General features: G+C 43.3%; 1 protein-coding gene across 15 annotated transcripts in view; it reads left to right on the forward strand.

Annotated features, from left to right (window-relative positions):
- The window catches only part of ENOX1 (ecto-NOX disulfide-thiol exchanger 1), a 503910-nt gene that overhangs the window by 220383 nt on the left and 263988 nt on the right, over positions 1 to 19539 (forward strand). The window contains exon 5 of one of the 15 annotated variants that reach the window (XM_073345273.1): positions 454 to 497. The exons of the other annotated variants lie outside the window; for them this stretch is intronic. The gene's annotated coding sequence lies outside the window, so the exon portion shown is untranslated. The remainder of the gene's footprint in view (positions 1 to 453; positions 498 to 19539) is intronic. 15 annotated transcript variants of the gene reach the window in all.

The raw sequence follows: 19539 nt of genomic DNA on the forward strand, positions 1-19539 counted from the left end.
AGGGCTATTGACAAAATAAAGGTTGCCCTTCTTAATGGTGAATAAGGGAAGGGAAGTGGAGAGGACAAAATATGAAATCTTCAGCTAAACTATTCCTTACCATTGCTGGCTGTAACACTTTAAGGCAATATGGCATACATGAAATGAGAAAATCTCCCATATTCTTGTTTCATGTTTGTCAGGTATGTAAATATCTCAAATTATTTTGCTTAAATTATCCCCAAAGGGGTTTTATAACTCGTTTCTGCATAAAATATAGTTGTAGTTCTCAGGTTATCTTTTATGTTGTTAAACCATTTTCTTGTTTGCATGCTGATCTAAACTTTGCTCTTCATTACTGAATAAGTTTAGCAGCCTTAGTCTGGCACTATTGTGGTATTTTGCTTTGGAAAGAAAAATGAACGTGTCTGCTTTTCTTAATCTCAAATTCAGTCTCCTATTTCTTTGTTATAGTTCCTTTGATGTGAACAAAACTCCAAATCCATTTTTTATGAAATGTAAGTAGCAAGTATATTTAAGAACCCCTATATATTATCAACAACTTCTCTATAATTTAATGATTAGTAAAAGCTGGGGAGCTGCAAAATTCTGGGTCTCAAAGGTTCTTGTTCTTTCATGCCTCAGTTTTGATTATCCTTGAGATGCAATTTTTAATTTCCAAATAAAATATAGGACTTGCTGTTCTTCAAGAGCTTGCTCATGTCCATTCCACATTAGCTGTGTGCATACCACGTGCACCCTTGCCAGAGATTTTTCCCTCAATGGTATATGTCGGGCTGGCTCAAGCGCCCTCTGGTGCCACATGCTTACGCACCAGTATGAAAGGCACTGCTGGCTCTGCACCCACTCAGTTCCTTGTTACTGTCTGGGATGGTTGCTGGAACATCTCCTCTTGCTTCAGCAAAGTGTTTTTCAGTGGCTTTCTTCTCTGTAACTTAGTTTATTAGTCTTAGTATAGTTGTAGTGTAAATATTGTAAATAGTACTATTGTAGATAGTTAGTCCCCCTCCTTTATTGTGTAGCGGCTCCCTTTGCTCTGGTCCCCAGGCTTCAAACCTTGTGCCTCCTCTGGCAAGCCTGTGCCAGTGAGTGACCCACACTCCAGTTGTCTGAAGTGTCTGGGAGAGAATCACATAAGAAGGCACTAGCAGATTGGTTGGGACATTTAGCCTTGTACAAAGAAATGCAGAGAGTCTAGACTGAAGGCTGCCTTTTCAGAAGCTGCTCTTAGCCTGGTGTTGGAGCCAAAAGGCTCGGATTCAGCATTGAGCATTTCAGCCTCAGTGTGAAGCACCCCTCTGGCACCACATATTTGCCAGCACCATTCTCCATCTCTGGGGTCAAGGAAGAAATATAAAAAGCAGCGCTCGGAGAGAGGGCACTCTCTGATGCTGAAGAAAGGCATTCAAAGGGAAGGAAGTGGAGTGCGACCTGCGTCAGGCCATTCTTCCAGCCCCGGTTCCTTGGTGGCACTGTCGACTCTGCCCAGAGGGACATTGATTTCAGTGCGGGACCCTCCACTGATGCCAGGAAGTTGTCACGGTGCCTGTGGAATCACAGTGCTTTCTACCGTGGAGGCCTTTGCAGTTGCCAGGGACATATTATCGCCCCTAGTATCACTGACTTCTATGGAACAACCGCTGGTTCCAATGAGCACAAGCAGAAGAGAGCATGGTGGTCTGAGCTCCTTCCCGGCACCAGGTCCCTCAGTATCTTCCAGGGGCAAGACAACCCTACTTTCTTCTATTAGGCTGTCTCTGGCCTGACACTGGTCCGTGGAACTTTGGCACCGAACGGCAGAAGTGAGGGGTACCACTCCTCCATGGTCACCTTGAGAGGACTCTTTGTCAGAGTCTGAGGTGCAGCCCTGTACCCATGCCAAGGGTTGCCACTGGTACCCATTTTATGTACCACCAGGCCCAGGTGTGGGTCCCCTCTGCCAGAACCTGGTCAGGTGGTCAGTGGCCTATGCAATAGCAATTCTGGAGCCATTCATGGGGTTTTCCCTCAGTACTGGGTCTGTCATCTGCCAATAATACTCAGTCACTTCCAAGAGGCAGGCCCCCACACAGCTCCGCTTAGCACCAGACCCTGACTCCAGTATTGAACCCGGTACCAATACACAGGATGTGGTCCCCACAGAGGTGATTGAAACTGAAGAAGAGGAAGAAGCTTTTCATCTGGTACAGGCGTCGTCTTCCTCCTCCTCTCCGGACAAAGACATCTCGGGATAGAGCAGCTATCCCACCAGGAGTTTCTAAAGAGAAATTTAGAAATTTAGGGTCCTGAGGTTGAGTAGCTCAAGGAATTGTCCCACAGCCTCATTGACATTCTGGCTGCGGCAGCACCATCTAAGGTGGCCCCATCCATTAATGGGGCTCTAATGGGTCCAGGCAGACTCCATCTTTTCTCCCTCCCACTTTTAAGAGGGATGAAAAGAAATACTATGTACGAGCGAAAGGGTATGAATACCTTTACTTGCACCCACCTACAGGGTCCCTAGTTGTACTGGCGGTCAATGAGAGGGATAGACATGTCCAAGCAAGTGCTACCCCCAAACCAAAGGACACAAAGAAACTGGATCTGTCTGGGGAAAAAAATTATTTGAGGGGTGAACTACAGCTGCATATCTTAAACCAGCAAGCCCTTCTGGGGAGATATGATGACAACCTGTGAGACTCCCTGCCAAAATTTAAAGACTTTTTGCCTCAGGACTCGAGGCAAGAATCTCTGCCCTTTTAGTGGAAGAAAAGAATGTTGCCAGAGCCACACTCCAGTTGCTACTGGATGTAGCACTGTGGCCATTAGGTGATGCTCTTGGCTGTAGTCTTCTGGGCTACTTCAGGGACATCCAGCAGTTGATTGGGACTTGCCCTTCAAGGGATCCTCATTGTTTTTGGAGAAAACAGACACCAAGCTCCATGTCCTGAAGGACTCAAGGGCTACCCTCAGGTCCCTGAGCCTCCATGCTTTGGCCCCTTCGAGGAAGCACTTCATGCCTCAACAACCAGCCCGCTTCTCAGCTCCACCACCAAGGTAGGACCTATTCAAGAGAAGGAGCAGTGGTTACAAGCACCGTCAAACACTTCCATCCACCTCAACCTCCCTGCCAGGGTCCCATAGTTACTCTGGAGGCCCAAGCAGGCCTTTTGAAGGTGCGCCCAATGGTTGGACCAAATGTGGGACCAAATGTGAGACCAAAAGTTGGACCAACTTTCCCACTTCAGCTTGGCGGGTCCCTCATTACATCAGACCACTGGGTACTAAATACAGTGGTGGATGGTTATACCCTTCAGTTTTCATCCAGCCCCTCTCCCGTCCCCGTCCCTCTTCAGGGACCCTTCTCATGAACAACTCTTAGCTCAGGAGGTGCAAACCATCCTTTGGGTGGGGGCTGTGGAAGAGGTGCCTCAAAACTTGAGAGGGAAGGGGTTTTATTCCTGATATTTCCTAATCCAAAGGGCCAAAGCGGAGTCTTCACTCCTTCCTGGACCTGTGCCACCTCAACAGTTATCTCAAGAAACTGAGGTTCCACATGGTCTTCCTGACCTCCATCATTCCCTCCCTGGATCCAGGGGACTGGTACGCTTCCCTCGACTTGAAGGATGCTTATTTTCACATTTCCATCTTCCTAGGCTACAGAAGATTCCTCCAGACCCATTACCAATTCACTGTCCTCCCCTTTGGCCTATCTGCAGCCCCCCCGGTCTTTATGAAATGCATGGTAGTGGCAGCAGCCTTCCTCAGAAGGCAAGGGGTCCACATTTACCCACACCTCAACAATTGGCTGATCAAGGGCCACTCAGAGGCTCAAGTAAAGGCCAGAATCACCCTGGTCCAAACTACCTTCTGAGCTCTGGGCCTGTTGATTAAATGAGAAAAAGTCAACTCTCATTCCAGTTCAGCGAGTGGTTTATCTGGGCAGTGCTAAACTCAATCCAGGCCAGAGCCTTCCTTCCAGAGGCTTGATTCCAGACAATGCCGGACCTGATATCCAGGGTCATGGTCCAGTCACAATAGCCCGGGTTTGCCTCAAGCTCCTGAGACACATGGTCTCATGCTCTGATGTGGTATGGCACACAAGACTGCGCCTCAGGCCCCTGCAGATATGGTTAGCTTCAGTATACTCACCGAACAGACACAACATGGACTCGGTGCTTATGGTTCCAACTCTGGTCCACACCTCCCTCAACTGGTGAAAGGCTCCCCCCCCATCCCCCCGTTGACAATGACAGACATCCCCTTTGTTGCCCCACAGCTCTCAGTTTCCCTAGTGTCAGATGCTTTAGACCTAGGTTGGGGCGCCCACCTCGATCACCTGTGGTCCCAGGAAGAGCCCTCCCTACACATAAACAGGGAGCTCAGAGCAGTCTGCTTATCTTGCTAAGTGTTTCTCCCTCAGATCACAGGCAAAGTAGTACGAGTACCGACAGACAACACTGCAACCATGTTGTATATCAACAATCAGGGAGGAGCATGCTCCTCAGCCCTGGGTCAGGAGGCCATCCAGCTATGGGCCTTCTGTGTGAAGCACTCCATCCACCTCGAGGCTTCCCATCTTCTGGGAGCCTGGAACATCCTGGCAGATCACCTCAGCAGATCTTTCTCCTCACCATAAGTGGACCCCAGTGGTCACCAGGTTCATCTCCCAATGGTGGGGGTCTCCCCAGACAGACCTATTCACAACTAAGCAGAACAGGAAATGCCATCAGTTTTGCTTGCTGTGCAGGTACAGCCCGGACTCCTTTTCAGACACCTTCCTGCTTCCATGGACAAAGTTCCTATTCTACGCATTTCCTCCAGTTCCTCTGGTTCACAATGCCCTTCTGAAAATCAAGCAGGACAGGGTGATAGTTATTCTTATAGCCTCGGCATGCCCCCACCAGCACTGGTTTGGCACGCTGATATCAGTAGTACCCTTGCTATTGTTCCCACTCCGGCCAGACCTGATCTCACAGGCCACAGTCGTTTACTCCACCCAAACCTTGGGACCCTTCACCTGATTGTATGGAAGCTCCATGGCTGAACCTGGAGGAGCAAGTCTGTTTGGAACAAGTCCACCAGGTCTTGCTGGGAAGTAGGAAGCCATCTACAAGTGCTACCTATCTTGCAAAGTGGAAGCATTTCTCGATGTGGTCATCCCAGCAAAGCCTTTCTCTGACTCTGTCTTCCCTTCCACCTATTCTGGATTGCCTGTTCCATCTAAAATAGCAAGGTCTGGCCCTCACATCAGTCAAGGTGCACCTAGCAGAAATTTTGGCCTTTAACCCACCAGTGGATGGTAGGTCAGTTTTCTCTCACAAGATGGCAATAAAGGATTAGAGAGGCTTTACCCTCAGTTCGTGAACCAATTCCCCCATGGGATTTAAACCTGGTTCTATCAAAACTCATGAGCCCTCCCTTTGAGCTGGTAGCATCGTGCCCTCTGCTTTTTTCTCTCCTGAGAGGTCACCTTCCTGATAGCGATTTACCTCAGCCAGAAGGGTCTTTGCAATAAGGCCCTTTTTACCTCAGCACCACCATACATAGTGTTTTTCAAGGACAAGGTTCCCCCATCCAGCCTTCCTGCCAAAGTTGGTCTCGCATTTCCATACCAACCAAACCATTTTCCTGCCAGTTTTCTTCAAAGCCACACAAGAATTCTGAAGAACACACACAGAGTAGTGAACTCTTCACCAGCTTGCACCAGTGGGCCTCTGTGTCACAATAAGCAACTTATGAAGGATGGTATGAGAGAGAAATGACCCAATACTCAGACCTGTTTCATTTGGAACCGAAAGTACACAATCAGGCAGCAGAGACCTCCCCAAAAAAGGCAAATACTGTAAAGTACAGTACTGTGTTAAATGTAAACTACAGAAATAGAGGGAAAGTTTAAACAAAAGATTTGACAAGGTAAGGAAACTGTTTCTGTGTTTGTTTCATTCAAAATAAGATGGGTAAAAGCAGCATTTTTCTTCTGCATAGTAAAGTTTCAAAGCTGTATTAAGTCAGTGTTCAGTTGTAAACTTTTGAAAGAACAATCATAACATTTTGTTCAGCATTACAAACATTCCAGAGTTATGAACAACCTCCATTCCCGAGCTGTTCATGTACTTCTTTTTTTAAAAAAAATTGCTTGTTTCTCCTTGAAGTGCTTTGAATCCAAAAACTGAAGGGTGGTTGTTACTTTTTTTCCCATCAAAAATACTCTAGTCTTGGTTAGTTTGTAACAGTAGAAATCATAGTGGGATGGCCTCATAGATTGAAGTGAGTAATGTACGTTTATGTACATAATCTATGATTTGTCTGTTCACATAATGGAATTTGGTATGTTATTGCTTCCAGAATAGAGTTTGGTTTACATGGAGCTGAAGTAATAGACACATGATTCAGTAAAATGCTCATTCATTATGACTCAATAAGGCTAGAAAGCTAAGTGGAGAGGGAAGAGGTAAAAGAAAACTGGATATTCCATTTTGCAGGAAGTAGCCATTTGAAGCCAAGTGAGTTGTTATCAGGGCAATCATCATTTACTGCTTTATGTAAATCTGTCCACAAATAATCTGATTATAAATGACTACTCCAATAAAGAATCAAAGCCAAACAGTGGTAGTCTCAGAGCTTCTCATTTAAACTCTGTCCTGTATTTAAAGAAAAACAGATGAGGACAATAATCATCATAATGTGACACCCAATTAACATATGCAGTGTTTTTGACTCTGTTAAAAATTGTGAAGTTTGCAAAATGCTGGGACCAAATGATTTTGATCATAGACTATCCTTGATGCCAAATGATGACATTTTATTAAAAGCTCTATACAAGCAGTTTACAATAATAGATAATTTTTAAATACTTTTGTATTAGGGTAATCACTGAATGCTTTTCCAGGGTTGTAATATTTCCTTAACCCTCTCCAAAAACACTTTTTTTTTGGAGGGGACCCAAAATAGTGAAACTTTTCCATCTTTCCCCAAAGGTCTTTATAAAAAGAAAAAAGCTACCAATTTTAAGCAACTCATTTCATAAGAATATTTATTCCTCATACCAAAAAAGCACACACTTTGTCTAGAATGCAAAGCTTGCAATTCTGTAAGAAAAGCATAAGGATACAATAAGCAAGTCCCCTGTCTAACTAGCTATTCCTACCATACTTTTTGTTTCTGCCATTAATTACAAATACATTTTTACTGATATTTCCTCTTCCATCATCTACCAAAAGTGTTGACCAAACCATTCTGAATGGGTTAAAATTACATTCAATTGATAGATGAGGTTGGTTGGGTAGCAATGTATATATTTTTAAAACTGATGAAATTATGAATTCAGAAATCTTCTATGATTTCACATCCACAATTTCCCACCATTTTGATGCAGTAAAATGTGATATTACTTCCTTGGCAAATATAAGTTTAGGTTAGAAATCTGAGTCCACAGTTTTAAATTCTGGAATAGGTGAAAGCAACTCCTGGATTATATTCAATTAGTCATTTCCATCCCATTTTTCTTGTTCTGGGCTCAGACTTTAATCTTTGTTTTTATGATCAGTCACATTGGCTACGTGATGGAAGGGCTCCATAGCTTCTGTGAATCATGTTTGTCCTTGTGCAATTCCAATATTTTATTAATTAGATCAAGCCATTTTATTTTTGTTGGCCTGCAAATGGAAAAGACCTCCAGGTCATAGTTTTCATTCTTGGCAGACATCTTCAGCAGCTTGGATGTGACGGGCCAGATTCTCAGACCCTCAGGGTGCAATTCGCACTTCCCTGACCGCGGGCCGTTCTGTGCTGGCGTGGTTTCCCAGCTCAAATTAGAGCAGTTTGAGAGCAACTTTGGTCTCCCTGAGACTTTACAGAAGCTGAGAATTGAAGGGTCACTGTGGAGCCCCAGTCACAGCAGCTGTGGAGCCCCACTGCATTAGCAGCTGGGAAGAAGGCTGGCATAGGAGCTGCTACAATAGCTCTATGCTACCCAAAGACACCCCCCCACACACAGTTCAGGGGAGATCTTCTGGGAGCTGGATCCACTGCATCTCTGTAGTGGCACAAAGATCACAGCCAGTAGTCTCTTGTTTTCTTTTCAGACACAGAATCAATAGGATTAAGTAGGAATGCATTTTTCGCTGTATGGATGCTTGTGGCCATGACTGGGTCATTTCTCATGTGCAACCAACCATCTTGCATTAATGTCTTACAGTTTTTCCTTTTAACTTTTCCTCCATTTATTCACTTTCATCATCTAGTAGCGGACCTGTGAGTTTAAACCTGTCTGGAGAACAATATCCAGGGTAAAGTGCTTCAATCATGTCTTTAAATTGTTCAGTTTCATTGCATGAGAAGTTGTTAGCAGAAAAGAAAGGCCAAGCCTTGAACTTGATGTAACTTTTAGTTTGTCACAGAAGTTGGAAATTCGGCATAGTTGTTGGTTGATCTTTGCCCTGTGAGAGGATGGAGAAGACAAAGAGATGCTGCCCCTGAATGAACCTGCCATTTAATTGCCGCTGAGAGGCCTGGAAGAGTGATTTAAATGATCTCAGCTACGTGATGATGATGATGATGACATAAAACCTGTTTCGCTTGCAGAATTATCAATTTCATCAACATTTGTGCTCTTCTATTTCAATGGACAAAGTTTCATTCACTGGCACATTTTTATCTTGAATCAGAGGAAATCAATTTTCGGCACCTTTTGAGATGGAAACTAATTTTATCTGAGTTCTGCTTAAGAACTCTTGACCATGTTTACATTTTATTTTAGGAAATTGTTTTCATTACTTTAGACTATTCAGCCAGAAATTTCCAACTAGTTGCTTCAATGTAGGCATGTCAGATAATGTTTATTACACAACAGTTTATGTATTTATGTAGAATAGTGATATCAGAGCTCCTTCCCACCTTCCAGACATTTCTAGTTTCTAGGAAATAAAGTTCCCTACTATTCTACCCACTTTTCTTTCTTCAACATCCAGTACAAGTTAATTCTGCCCATTTTCCACACTCCTTTATCCAATCATCAGTGACTCCATTCATTCACACTTTCACCACTGGAATTCTAGACAGTTTGAATTCTTTCATGTTGTTTCCTAAGAGGCCTAATAGACATAACAAGAATACTTATGTCCTACCCTGTGAAGTCTCCCCTTTTAACTTTATTCAAAATTTTTTTTATACAGATTGAAATTTAGAATCCAGTGTTTTTAGTATCAAAAATATTTCAGTTACCTGCTCATGGAAATACTTAAAATGGCAGAGATGTTCAGAAAATAAAGAAAACACACACAAAAAACCCTAATAAATCTGTGATTTTTTTATTATATAAGGGAAATATTACTTTTTCTAATACCACAGCCCTGAACTTTTCTACAATTGGTCCGGAAGAAACTACTAATAAAATAAAGCCTTCTTGTTAGACTGCTAAATTTATGGGGAGATATTGGTGAGCACCAGAGCTATGCACTGTATTCCAATTTAAACTGTTGTATTTCTATGCACTCGTTACATATTTATAACTATTCAGTTTTATGAACTTTGAGCCACAGAATTAACTGCTTTTGTGTTGTTGTTTTTTAACAATTTTATTGTTGGGGTGGAATAAGTCCAAGTTTTAGTTCACAGAATAAGAGATGGTGCAGAGCAGTGTGTCAGCCTACAATAGTCTCCTAATGTGCAAGTTTTGGGCCTGACTGACTTTTAAGCCAAAGGCTGAGGCAGATGGCACATGCTGCAGCAAGAGCCTGTGGGATGAATTCAGTGTGTGTGTGCTGCAATTGAAACTCTGACACCCTTTCAGTGGGTGCTCCCCCACCTGCTATTTATCACTGGCTGCTCCATCGGCTCTTGTGGCAGGTGCAAAGGGAATGGTTGGGCTATGGCCCCACACACTAATTCTAACCCTTTTCAATAGCTAGTGCCTGCACTCCCCATTTGGATTATGCCCACCTCCCGTGCATGGCCAAGTTGGGAAACAGATTCCTTTCACCTCTTCTCCCCTCTTTCTTCACTACCAAACAGCGAGGCAGACTCTCACTGTAGTGTCCATTAACAGAATCTCTGTTATTTTGTACTGTTAGTGTTCAGGCACTTGCTATGCCTTTGAGCAAATACTTGATAAAAGCACAACTGGTATTACAGTCACTGTGCTTTATCCAGATAAAATCTCAGTGCTATTGGTTGGGTTCATCTGGAGTTTTAGAAGCCAAGTCTGGAAGGAGGTTATGAAACTTGCTAACAGTTGCTGCTGGTGATAGTTTTCCCACTGAAATGGACATGGAGTGATACAGACCACTGGTCTGATACCTCCCAAAGCACTGGAAAGAGGAGAGAGTAAGAATCGGTGAATCAGCACAATACAGACCATGAACTTGTTGTTCTGAAGATACAAAATGCCCTAAACTATGTTGCCTGTTTTTAGATTTTGCAACTTTTATTTCCTTCCCATTTTTTCCTAATCTCAGGGATTCTTTTTCATGCCAGTTGATGTCATCTGCAACCATATTGAACCTAAATATTTACCTATCTTGATATTGGGTCCTATCTGAACAGTCCTACTGCAAGAGCTGCAGCCATATATACTTTTATTTTTTTATTAAAAAGACAAAAATATCCTTGCTACATTTAGAAGTGGCAAAACCATACATTGTGCTAGGGAACAATTTATTTGTATTTGTGTGTTTATGGTGTACTGCAAAGCCGGTAAAATGCTTCAATCGTGGCCAGGAAAAGAAAAAATTTCTAGGCACTCAGAGATGGGAGGGATATATAAATTTCCTAGAGAAACAGATAAAGTATCTCATAGACCTTACAAGTGGGACTGCTATCAACGTAGGTCAGGTTTTAGCCATAACAGCCACGTCTCAAACCCTTTAATGACACCAACACTAAACAAATCCACACATAGAGCTTAAAATTACATTTTTCCAGACTATGCCAGTGACAATATTTTCTTCCCAAGACCTTTTCCACTGTAATGTGGTCTCATTTTTCTCTCCTTTCTTAATTAAGCCTTTCCAAACTCTCTGCTGCAAGAGCTTGCTTTTTCTGTAATGGTTTGGAGCAGAATACTGGATTTCATACCGCCCATTCTTTAAACACAAGTCCTCTACTCTGGTCCAGAAGAGGATTAGTTTAACTCCTATTAGCAGTGTGCTTGGAAAATATTTAGTTGGAAAGAGAAAGGATGATTATGCAATTTATTTTCCATTTGATGTACGAACCAGAATTCATTTTGTCTACCTCTGTGCGATGCAGAGAAATTTCAGTTGAATTAGAACATCAGAAGTTTGCTTTGGCACAGCATCTTTGGGAAAAAATGATATATTTCTGATAGTGCTGCTCAGACCTCTCAGCTGGAGATGGTACAGAATGTACCTCACATTAGATATACATTTAATCTAACTATAGTCAACTAAAATCAGATGCAGGATAAGTTATATAAGTGGGACATAAATGATCAGGATAGACAGCCACTTTACTGGGGCAATCTTCAAGGAAACAGTTTTTTCCTATTAACTTATGATTACTATGTTACTCCAAAGGGATGATCACAATTGATCGTACCATTTTGTTGGGACATTTCTTGGCTGAATTACCATGTCAAATGTAATAAGACATGTTTTAGTATTATGGGAAAGGATCATAATTTGCTTGTGGCTCTTATTGTCTGCCTGTCTCACTCAATGACTACTAGGAAAAGTCTAGTGATGTACTGGGGTTTTTTTATGTTCATTTCAGTGTTCTAATATTTTACATCAGTATATTGCAAGTTAATCATGTTCATGCATTAAAAAAGGTACATAAAACATTACCATGATTCAGATGAAGGAAATGATTGCAGAGATGGTGTAATAACCTTAAGTAACATTTGAATACACATAATTTAAACGAGATCCCTTAAATGGGACAAAACTGTATCTTTCAGAGCATCCCTATTAAGCAGCATCAACTGTACTTAATTTCTGCATCATTTTGAACACATACTATAGGGTAGTATTTATTCTTGAAAATTCCCTGTGGTTTAAATGAATGTCATGTAGTGTGGATCTCTCTTGGTAAATTATATAACTCTGGCCCCACAGCATGGAGAAATGCACAGCATGGGAAATTTACTCCAGAAACTCTGAGGTACACCTTGTGAAATTAGAACTGTTTCTCATTCCAAAGGATGGCTCCGTAGCCTTGTTGAATGGGATGGGGGAGCCGTGTACAAACCCTGCAGATCACTAGTTCCATTACTAGGATTGTCATCTCTTCCACACTGTTCCCTATCTAATGGCACAAAGGCCCTCTTTGAGAGGGGCGTTTTCAATTCCTTTATGAATTTCTGATTGGGATTCCCCCAAGTCCCCAAGAAACATGCCATGGTGAGTGGCTGCTACCCAGCCCAAACTCCAACACACTACCTTCGGCCCCAGAGAGCTCCAACTCTGTGGTATGCATGCAGAGCAGTTTTGAAGATTACTAGAGAGTGGAGAGAATGAATGCTGTTGAACTAGCATATCTTGCTTTCATATTCCCAAGCTCAGTTGCATCCAGTTTTGCTCCTTTCTACCAGTATAAGTGGAGGGAAAAATCTATTGAGATGTCTTTAATTTGGAGTTTCAATTATTGCACTCATCTTGGGTAGTGGACTGCCTACAAATATGGGATCCAGAAACATACAGATTATGACAAAAAGAGAAGGCAAGTAGCTCAAGAAAAAAACTGTTTATTTTTTACCTATGTTCCATCTTGGAAACGCATTACTAAATGCCAGGTTTCAGAGTAGCAGCTGTGTTAGTCTGTGTCAAGGTTCCTCCCCCACTCTGAACTCTAGGGTACAGATGTGGGGACCTGCATGAAAAACCTCCTAAGCTTATCTTTACCAGCTTAGGTCAAAACTTCCCCAAGGTACAAAATATTACACCCGTTATCCTTGGACTGGCCGCTACCACCACCAAACTAATACTGGTTACTGGGGAAGAGCTGTTTGGACGCGTCCTTCCCCCCAAAATACTTCCCAAAACCTTGCACCCCACTTCCTGGACAAGGTTTGGTAAAAAGCCTCACCAATTTGCCTCGGTGACTACAGACCCAGACCCTTGGATCTTAAGAACAATGAACAATCCTCCCAACACTTGCACCCCCCCCTTTCCTGGGAAATGTTGGATAAAAAGCCTCACCAATTTGCATAGGTGACCACAGACCCAAACCCTTGGATCTGAGAACAATGAAAAAGCATTCAGTGTTTTACAAGAAGACTTTTAATAAAAAATAGAAATAAAGAAATCCCCCCTGTAAAATCAGGATGGTAGATATCTTACAGGGTAATTAGATTCAAAAACATAGAGAACCCCTCTAGGCAAAACCTTAAGTTACAAAAAAGATACACAGACAGAAATAGTTATTCTATTCAGCACAATTCTTTTCTCAGCCATTTAAAGAAATCATAGTCTAACACATACCTAGCTAGATTACTTACTAAAAGTTCTAAGGCTCCATTCCTGGTCTATCCCTGGCAGAAACCAGCATACAGACAGACACAGACCCTTTGTTTCTCTCCCTCCTCCCAGCTTTTGAAAGTATCTTGTCTCCTCATTGGTCATTTTGGTCAGGTGCCAGCGAGGTTACCTTTAGCTTCTTAACCCTTTACAGGTGAGAGGAGCTTTCCCCTGGCCAGGAGGGATTTCAAAGGGGTTTACCCTTCCCTTTATATTTATGACAGTCTGTATCCGCAAAAAGAAAAGGAGGACTTGTGGCACCTTAGAGACTAACAAATTTATTTGAGCATAAGCTTTCGTGAGCTACAGCTTACTTCATCAGATGCAAGTGACCTGTAGCTCACGAAAGCTTATGCTCAAATAAATTGGTTAGTCTCTAAGGTGCCACAAGTCCTCCTTTTCTTTTTACCAAATGCCTATGTGAAAATTAAAGTTATCTTGGCCAGCTCTAATTACATAAATTGATCTATATCTTCCTACCCCAAATTATTGCCAACACTAGTCTATAGTATTGAATACAGGATGTATAATTATGCTTTGTTTTTAAATAGTGGCTGCAGCAAGAAAATATTTAAAGCAATTACATATTGTACATGTTAATTTACTCTTTGGCTTGTGGCTTTGGGTGCAGTAGATGAAAGATACAGAGCTGTCTCTGGCCCTCTCATCCTTTCCAGTTTTTTTAATGTATTGTGCAGTTTCTTGTTCATGTGTATTTTTGAACTTATATGTGAGCTTGCAAAGCTATGCAGTTTAAGTGCCAGTCTATGCAGCTTACCAGAGGAGAAAGGCAATAAGGTGCAAGGACATTCTCTGCCTCCAATAGGTTATTTGCTATGTGACAGATGTAGATAATGCATTTTGCAGGACAGATTTTTCTCCTGATGTCTTGCAGCTTAAACATGAGAAAAACCTAGAGACCACATTCAGAAGTGCTGGAATTTTGCTTGGTCACTAAAGACTCAAACCTTGAAGGTGGTGAGCATCTTTTGAGAGGTGCTGAATGCCCACAGATCTCATTAAAAAGACTTTTGAGAGGTGCTGAGCACTTCACAGGATTGGGCACACAAATAGGTCCACTCTGCTTAACATATATTTCTCTGTTATGCAGAAACATACCCCTTGAGTTGTGTAATCCTTAGACCAGGAGGAATAAATATGCATTTGTAAGTATAGTATAAAATATTAGAATTTAGCCCTTAATGTAGCTAAGTGGCAGACTGTTATTTCATCTGAAGGACACACAGCTCACATAAATTTTCCCATTCTTTTCTCTAATTCTGGAGGAAAAAAGCAACAATAATATTGTAGCACTTTCACCATCGGCTATCTCTCTTGTTCTGTAAAATGTAACAAAGAGGGTGTATATTTTCTCCATATGGTAACAAAAACCTTTTTTATTCCCAAATGAAACCCTGAAAAGGTCACATTGGAAACGTGAGTCACAGGCTCTGTAATTCAAATGTGAGCTAAGTTTAAAAAATGATGTGTCTGCGGGTTGCCAAGTACCGTTAAAGTCTACAATGTTCGTTTGGAGTCAAGTCGAATAGAACAGAACCCAGTGGTTAATTGTACTTTCCTGAGCCGTGTATATGGATTTTTTTCCTACATACCTTTCCAGTACATATTACTACAGCAGAATTCTAATTTTCCATTAATTCTCTGTTTAGGGTTAAATAGTGTGTAAAAATCTGATTTCATGGGTTGGTTCTGACAAAAGTAGTTAATTCTCTAGTTTATCAATTATCATTAGAGAACTGTACTAACACACGTTTTTATGACTGATATGCTTGAAGCTTTCTAATGAATATAACTTGAAATAATCAACTTATTAACAGAACCCAAAATCTCTATTATACAATAAAGAATTAAAATGAAAATATTTGATTTCAGCCTCAGAAAGAGGACTTTGGTTTTGCTGTTTAGATCCATGTTGACTTCTACCATCCTTCCATCAGACATGTAGATTGACCACTGAACAAAGGTCAGTCTTCTCTCTGTTTCACAGTAACGGCCGTGTTAGTCTGTATCCACAAAAAGAAAAGGAGTACTTGTGGCACCTTAGAGACTAACCAATTTATTTGAGCATAAGCTTTCGTGCGCTACAGCTCACTTCATCGGATGCATACTGTTTCCACTGTAGCTCACGAAAGCTCATGCTCAAATAAATTGGTTAGTGTCTAAGGTGCCACAAGTACTCCTTTTCTTTTTGCGAATCTTCTCTCTGCTTCCTTTCTGTTGTGCTTCTAGGGATGGTTTCTCCTTCAAGTAGTGTCCCTATGGGAGCTCCACTGTAGATGTGTCTGCGTCCCTGAGCTGCTGATCAGAGAACTTTGGTAACAGGGTTTGTTAGGCCCACACATGTGCTGTCTCTCCTCATGGTGTGTCACAAGGCTAGTTAGCACAGGCTAACCCTCCTCAGTTCCTTTCAGCCGCCCCTGGCTAGAGACGGAGCCATTAGCAGTCCATTAAGACTAATTGTTCTCCTCTTTGCATTAACACTTAGATAGTTCTAGTTAACTCTTTTTTCCTGTCTTTTAAAAATAATTTTAAACCCCACAAACCTTTATTTTCTTCCTGCCTCTTCTCCCCACCGGGTACCCTTCCCCTCAGCAGGGTGTGCCCGGATCCCCAGGTTTCAAGAAGTACCGCACCTGCAACAAGGCAGTTCCAGTCCCAAGTGCATCCGCTGCTTTGGCGAGGGCCTCATCCAACAAAAATGTACCCTCTGCCAGCAGCTCCCGCTGAGATCCTGCAAGGATAGAGAGCACCGCCAAAAAATTATCTTCATGGAAGCAGCTCTCTGACTTCAACCTTCCGGCAGATGTGAGTCTTCCTTACAACCTTCAACTTCTAAGGGTAGCGGGTCAATGAAGCTGGCTGGGGACTACTCTCACAAGTCTGAAAAGAGAGTGGGAAGTCCCTTCAGTGAGCCTAGAGGTAGCTGCAAGCGATCACCATCTCACTCGGTATCCTCGGCACCGAGACTACAGTTCAGCACCTGTGCCTCAGGGTGACCACCGATATCCGGTACCACTGACAGGCTCACAGACCCTTTGGGCATGGGCACCGAATCTTTGGTACCAAGAGACAAGGGCAAACACCCTAGGAAGATGTTCTTGATACACAAGTTGACCTTGGTACTGCCAGGGGTGGCAGCCTGCCCAGCACCGGAGAGACCAGGGCAGACCGCCACCACCAGCAGAGTTCCACCAGACCAGAGACCTCTGCATGACAGATGCACCATGACAGATTCACCCCACTTCTCATGGGCGGTGGGTATCATAGGCTGGGGGAGGCTGTGCCTCCCCAAACAGCCAGGCATGGCCCTGCTCATGCTCTGCCCCCAGACCCCTTCCTGCCAATTCTCCTGTCCCTGTGCTGTGGCCCCAGCTAGGATTCAGGCTGGGTCCATACCACCTACCCTCCCGGTGCTCTGGGGCTGGGGAGGCTGTGGCCACGCCCTCCCCCCCACCCCCCCGCCCTGCACTCCTGGCTCTCCGGGGCTGGGAGGCTGAGGCCATGCCACCCACCCTTCCCAGCACTCTGGGGCTGGGGGCGCTAGCCTGGGGTGGGGGCCAGCGGCTGCAGTAGGGGGGCTCTGGGCTCCATGGGGGTGAGAGCGGAAGGGGCAGGGCCTTGGTTGGAAGGGGAGAGGCTGTGGGCTAGCCTGCCTCCACTGGCGGTTCATGCACTGCCCATGCTGCTTCTCAGCACTGACATTGCAGCACCAAACCTTTACCAGCCACAGGGGATATCCCCACAATCATGCCATGCCCCTCCACCGTCTAGCGTGTGGTTGGACAGTGAGCCAGAGGAGGTGGTCTCACAGTGGTCCACAATCCGCCCTCCTCCTCTCTACTTTGGGGTTCTTGTCAATGACTCTGTGGTTGAGAAGGAAATGAGGAGGTTTAGCCCGTGTGCGCTGACTAGCCTTGTGACAGGAGAGACCGCACATGTGTGAGCCTAACAGACACGGCCACTGAAGTTCTCTGATCAGCAGCTCAGGGACACAGACACACCTACAGTGGAGCACCCATAGGGACCCACATCTCGAAGAACCATGTTACTGCACAAGGTGAGTAAATTCTGCTGTCTCCTATATCAGAGTAAGTATTGAGTAAATGGACTGAGACTACTGTAAAAACCAGTGTGAGAGGAGAATTTAGTCTTATACTTCACTCAGCCTCTGCATAGTTCAAAAATAAAGACCAATTACTCGGTGTTTGGTTTATTACTTATTAATGGCTCAATTCTACTTTTTTCTGAGCATGCCCTTCGAGGACATTTCTAGGACCAGGACCAGTAACTGAGGTTGTTCAGTACTTGGCAGAGTTATGCCTTTTCTACTGGCCAAAATTTCTGAGTTCAAAGAAATAGAACATGAGGGTTTGATCCTGAAAGGTTCTTAATACCCACAACTTCTTTTGTCACTCGATTACAGACATAAAAGTGGCAATTCTTCAACAAAAAAAACTTCAAAAACAGATTCCAAGGCGAGACTGCTGAATTGGAATTAATTTGCAAACTGGATACAATTAACTTAGGCTTGAATAGAGACTGGGAGTGGATGAGTCATTACACAAAGTAAAATATTTCCCCTTGTTTATTGTCTCCCCTCCCCCACCCCCCACTGTTCCTCAGACGTTCTTGTCAACTGCTGGAAATGGCCCACCTTGATTATCACTACAAAAGGTCATCCCCCCCCCACTCTCCTGCTGGTAATAGCTCACCTTACCTGATCACTCTCATTACAGTGTGTGTGGTAACACCCATTGTTTCATGTTCTCCGTGTATATAAATCTCCCTACTGTATTTTCCACGGCATGCATCCGATGAAGTGAGCTGTAGCTCACGAAAGCTTATGCTCAAATAAATTTGTTAGTCTCTAAGATGCCACAAGTTCTCTTTTTCTTTTTGCGGATACAGACTAACACGGCTACTACTCTGAAACAACTTCTTTTGACGTCAGTGGTAGTTGTGGGTGCTCAGCACCTCTCAGGTTGTCATCACTGCTGGTCTCAGTAGATTGATCCTCAGTCCTGTAGTCTTTTATAGCCACCCATTGCTGAACAGCCTGCAAGAAAATCAATAGAACTGAGAGGCAGATTGAAGTCAAAATTACTGACATCAGCTGTATGGTGGGAAAATAGTGTTTAGATAGCAATGGTGAGACCTGGGTTCTCTCTGAATTTAATGACCCAACCATGATAAAGTGTCTTTTGCCTGATGCCACACATCTGAACACATTGGTGTTCAGAGTATGAATAAAGCTGTACTCTCATGTGTTTTACACTTAAAAAGGAAAGGAAACGTGCAAAGTGTCAAAACTAATAAAAGCTGCAGAATGTAGGATTCATGTTGCTAAGCATCACTTAAAGTGCAGTTCTGCTCTGAAAAGTGGCTGTTAATATGGCACCATCTTACTCAATGGATCTAATCCTTGTGTGTTTTCAGAGGCCTATCTTCTAATGCTACTGAGAAAAATAAGGTTTTTTTTCTGCATTTTATTTCTGATATTGCTGTAGAACCAACACAGCTAAGGGTGTGAATTCTGTTTCTTCTCACGTATCGATAAAATTGCTATCCAAGGTCTACTTACAAAGCCAAATTCTACTTCAGTGGTGTGCACTGCGGCATTTGAGTTGCACAGATGTAACAGCGGCTGTGTCTGTATTTTGAGCTATGAATGTGATTCCCCTGCTTGTGTGTGCATACTTGCACTAGATTGATGAGAGCTAGTGTGAATATAAACAGTGGTATAGCTATGGTAGCACGGGAGCGGCACCAGAGCCATGGCTTAGCCTGTGCTTAGTACAAATCCACCTGGAACTAGTGACTAAGCCCTGCCTCTGTTGGGGCTACCCATGCTGCCATGACTACACTGCTATTTATGCTCATGCTAACTCTAGCATGAGTATGTGTACATGAGCAGGGATATCTCACACTCACCTTGTACTGTAGAGGTAGCAGAAGAGAGACTAGAAGGCAATGAGATTGTGCGGGGTTAGCTGAGGGCAAAATCTGAAGACAACAGAATCACACAGCTAGAACCCAGGACCTAATTTAGCCTGTAACATCT

This window comes from Lepidochelys kempii, chromosome 1 (genome assembly GCF_965140265.1).
Source record: "Lepidochelys kempii isolate rLepKem1 chromosome 1, rLepKem1.hap2, whole genome shotgun sequence".
Classification (NCBI taxonomy): Eukaryota; Metazoa; Chordata; order Testudines; family Cheloniidae; genus Lepidochelys; species Lepidochelys kempii.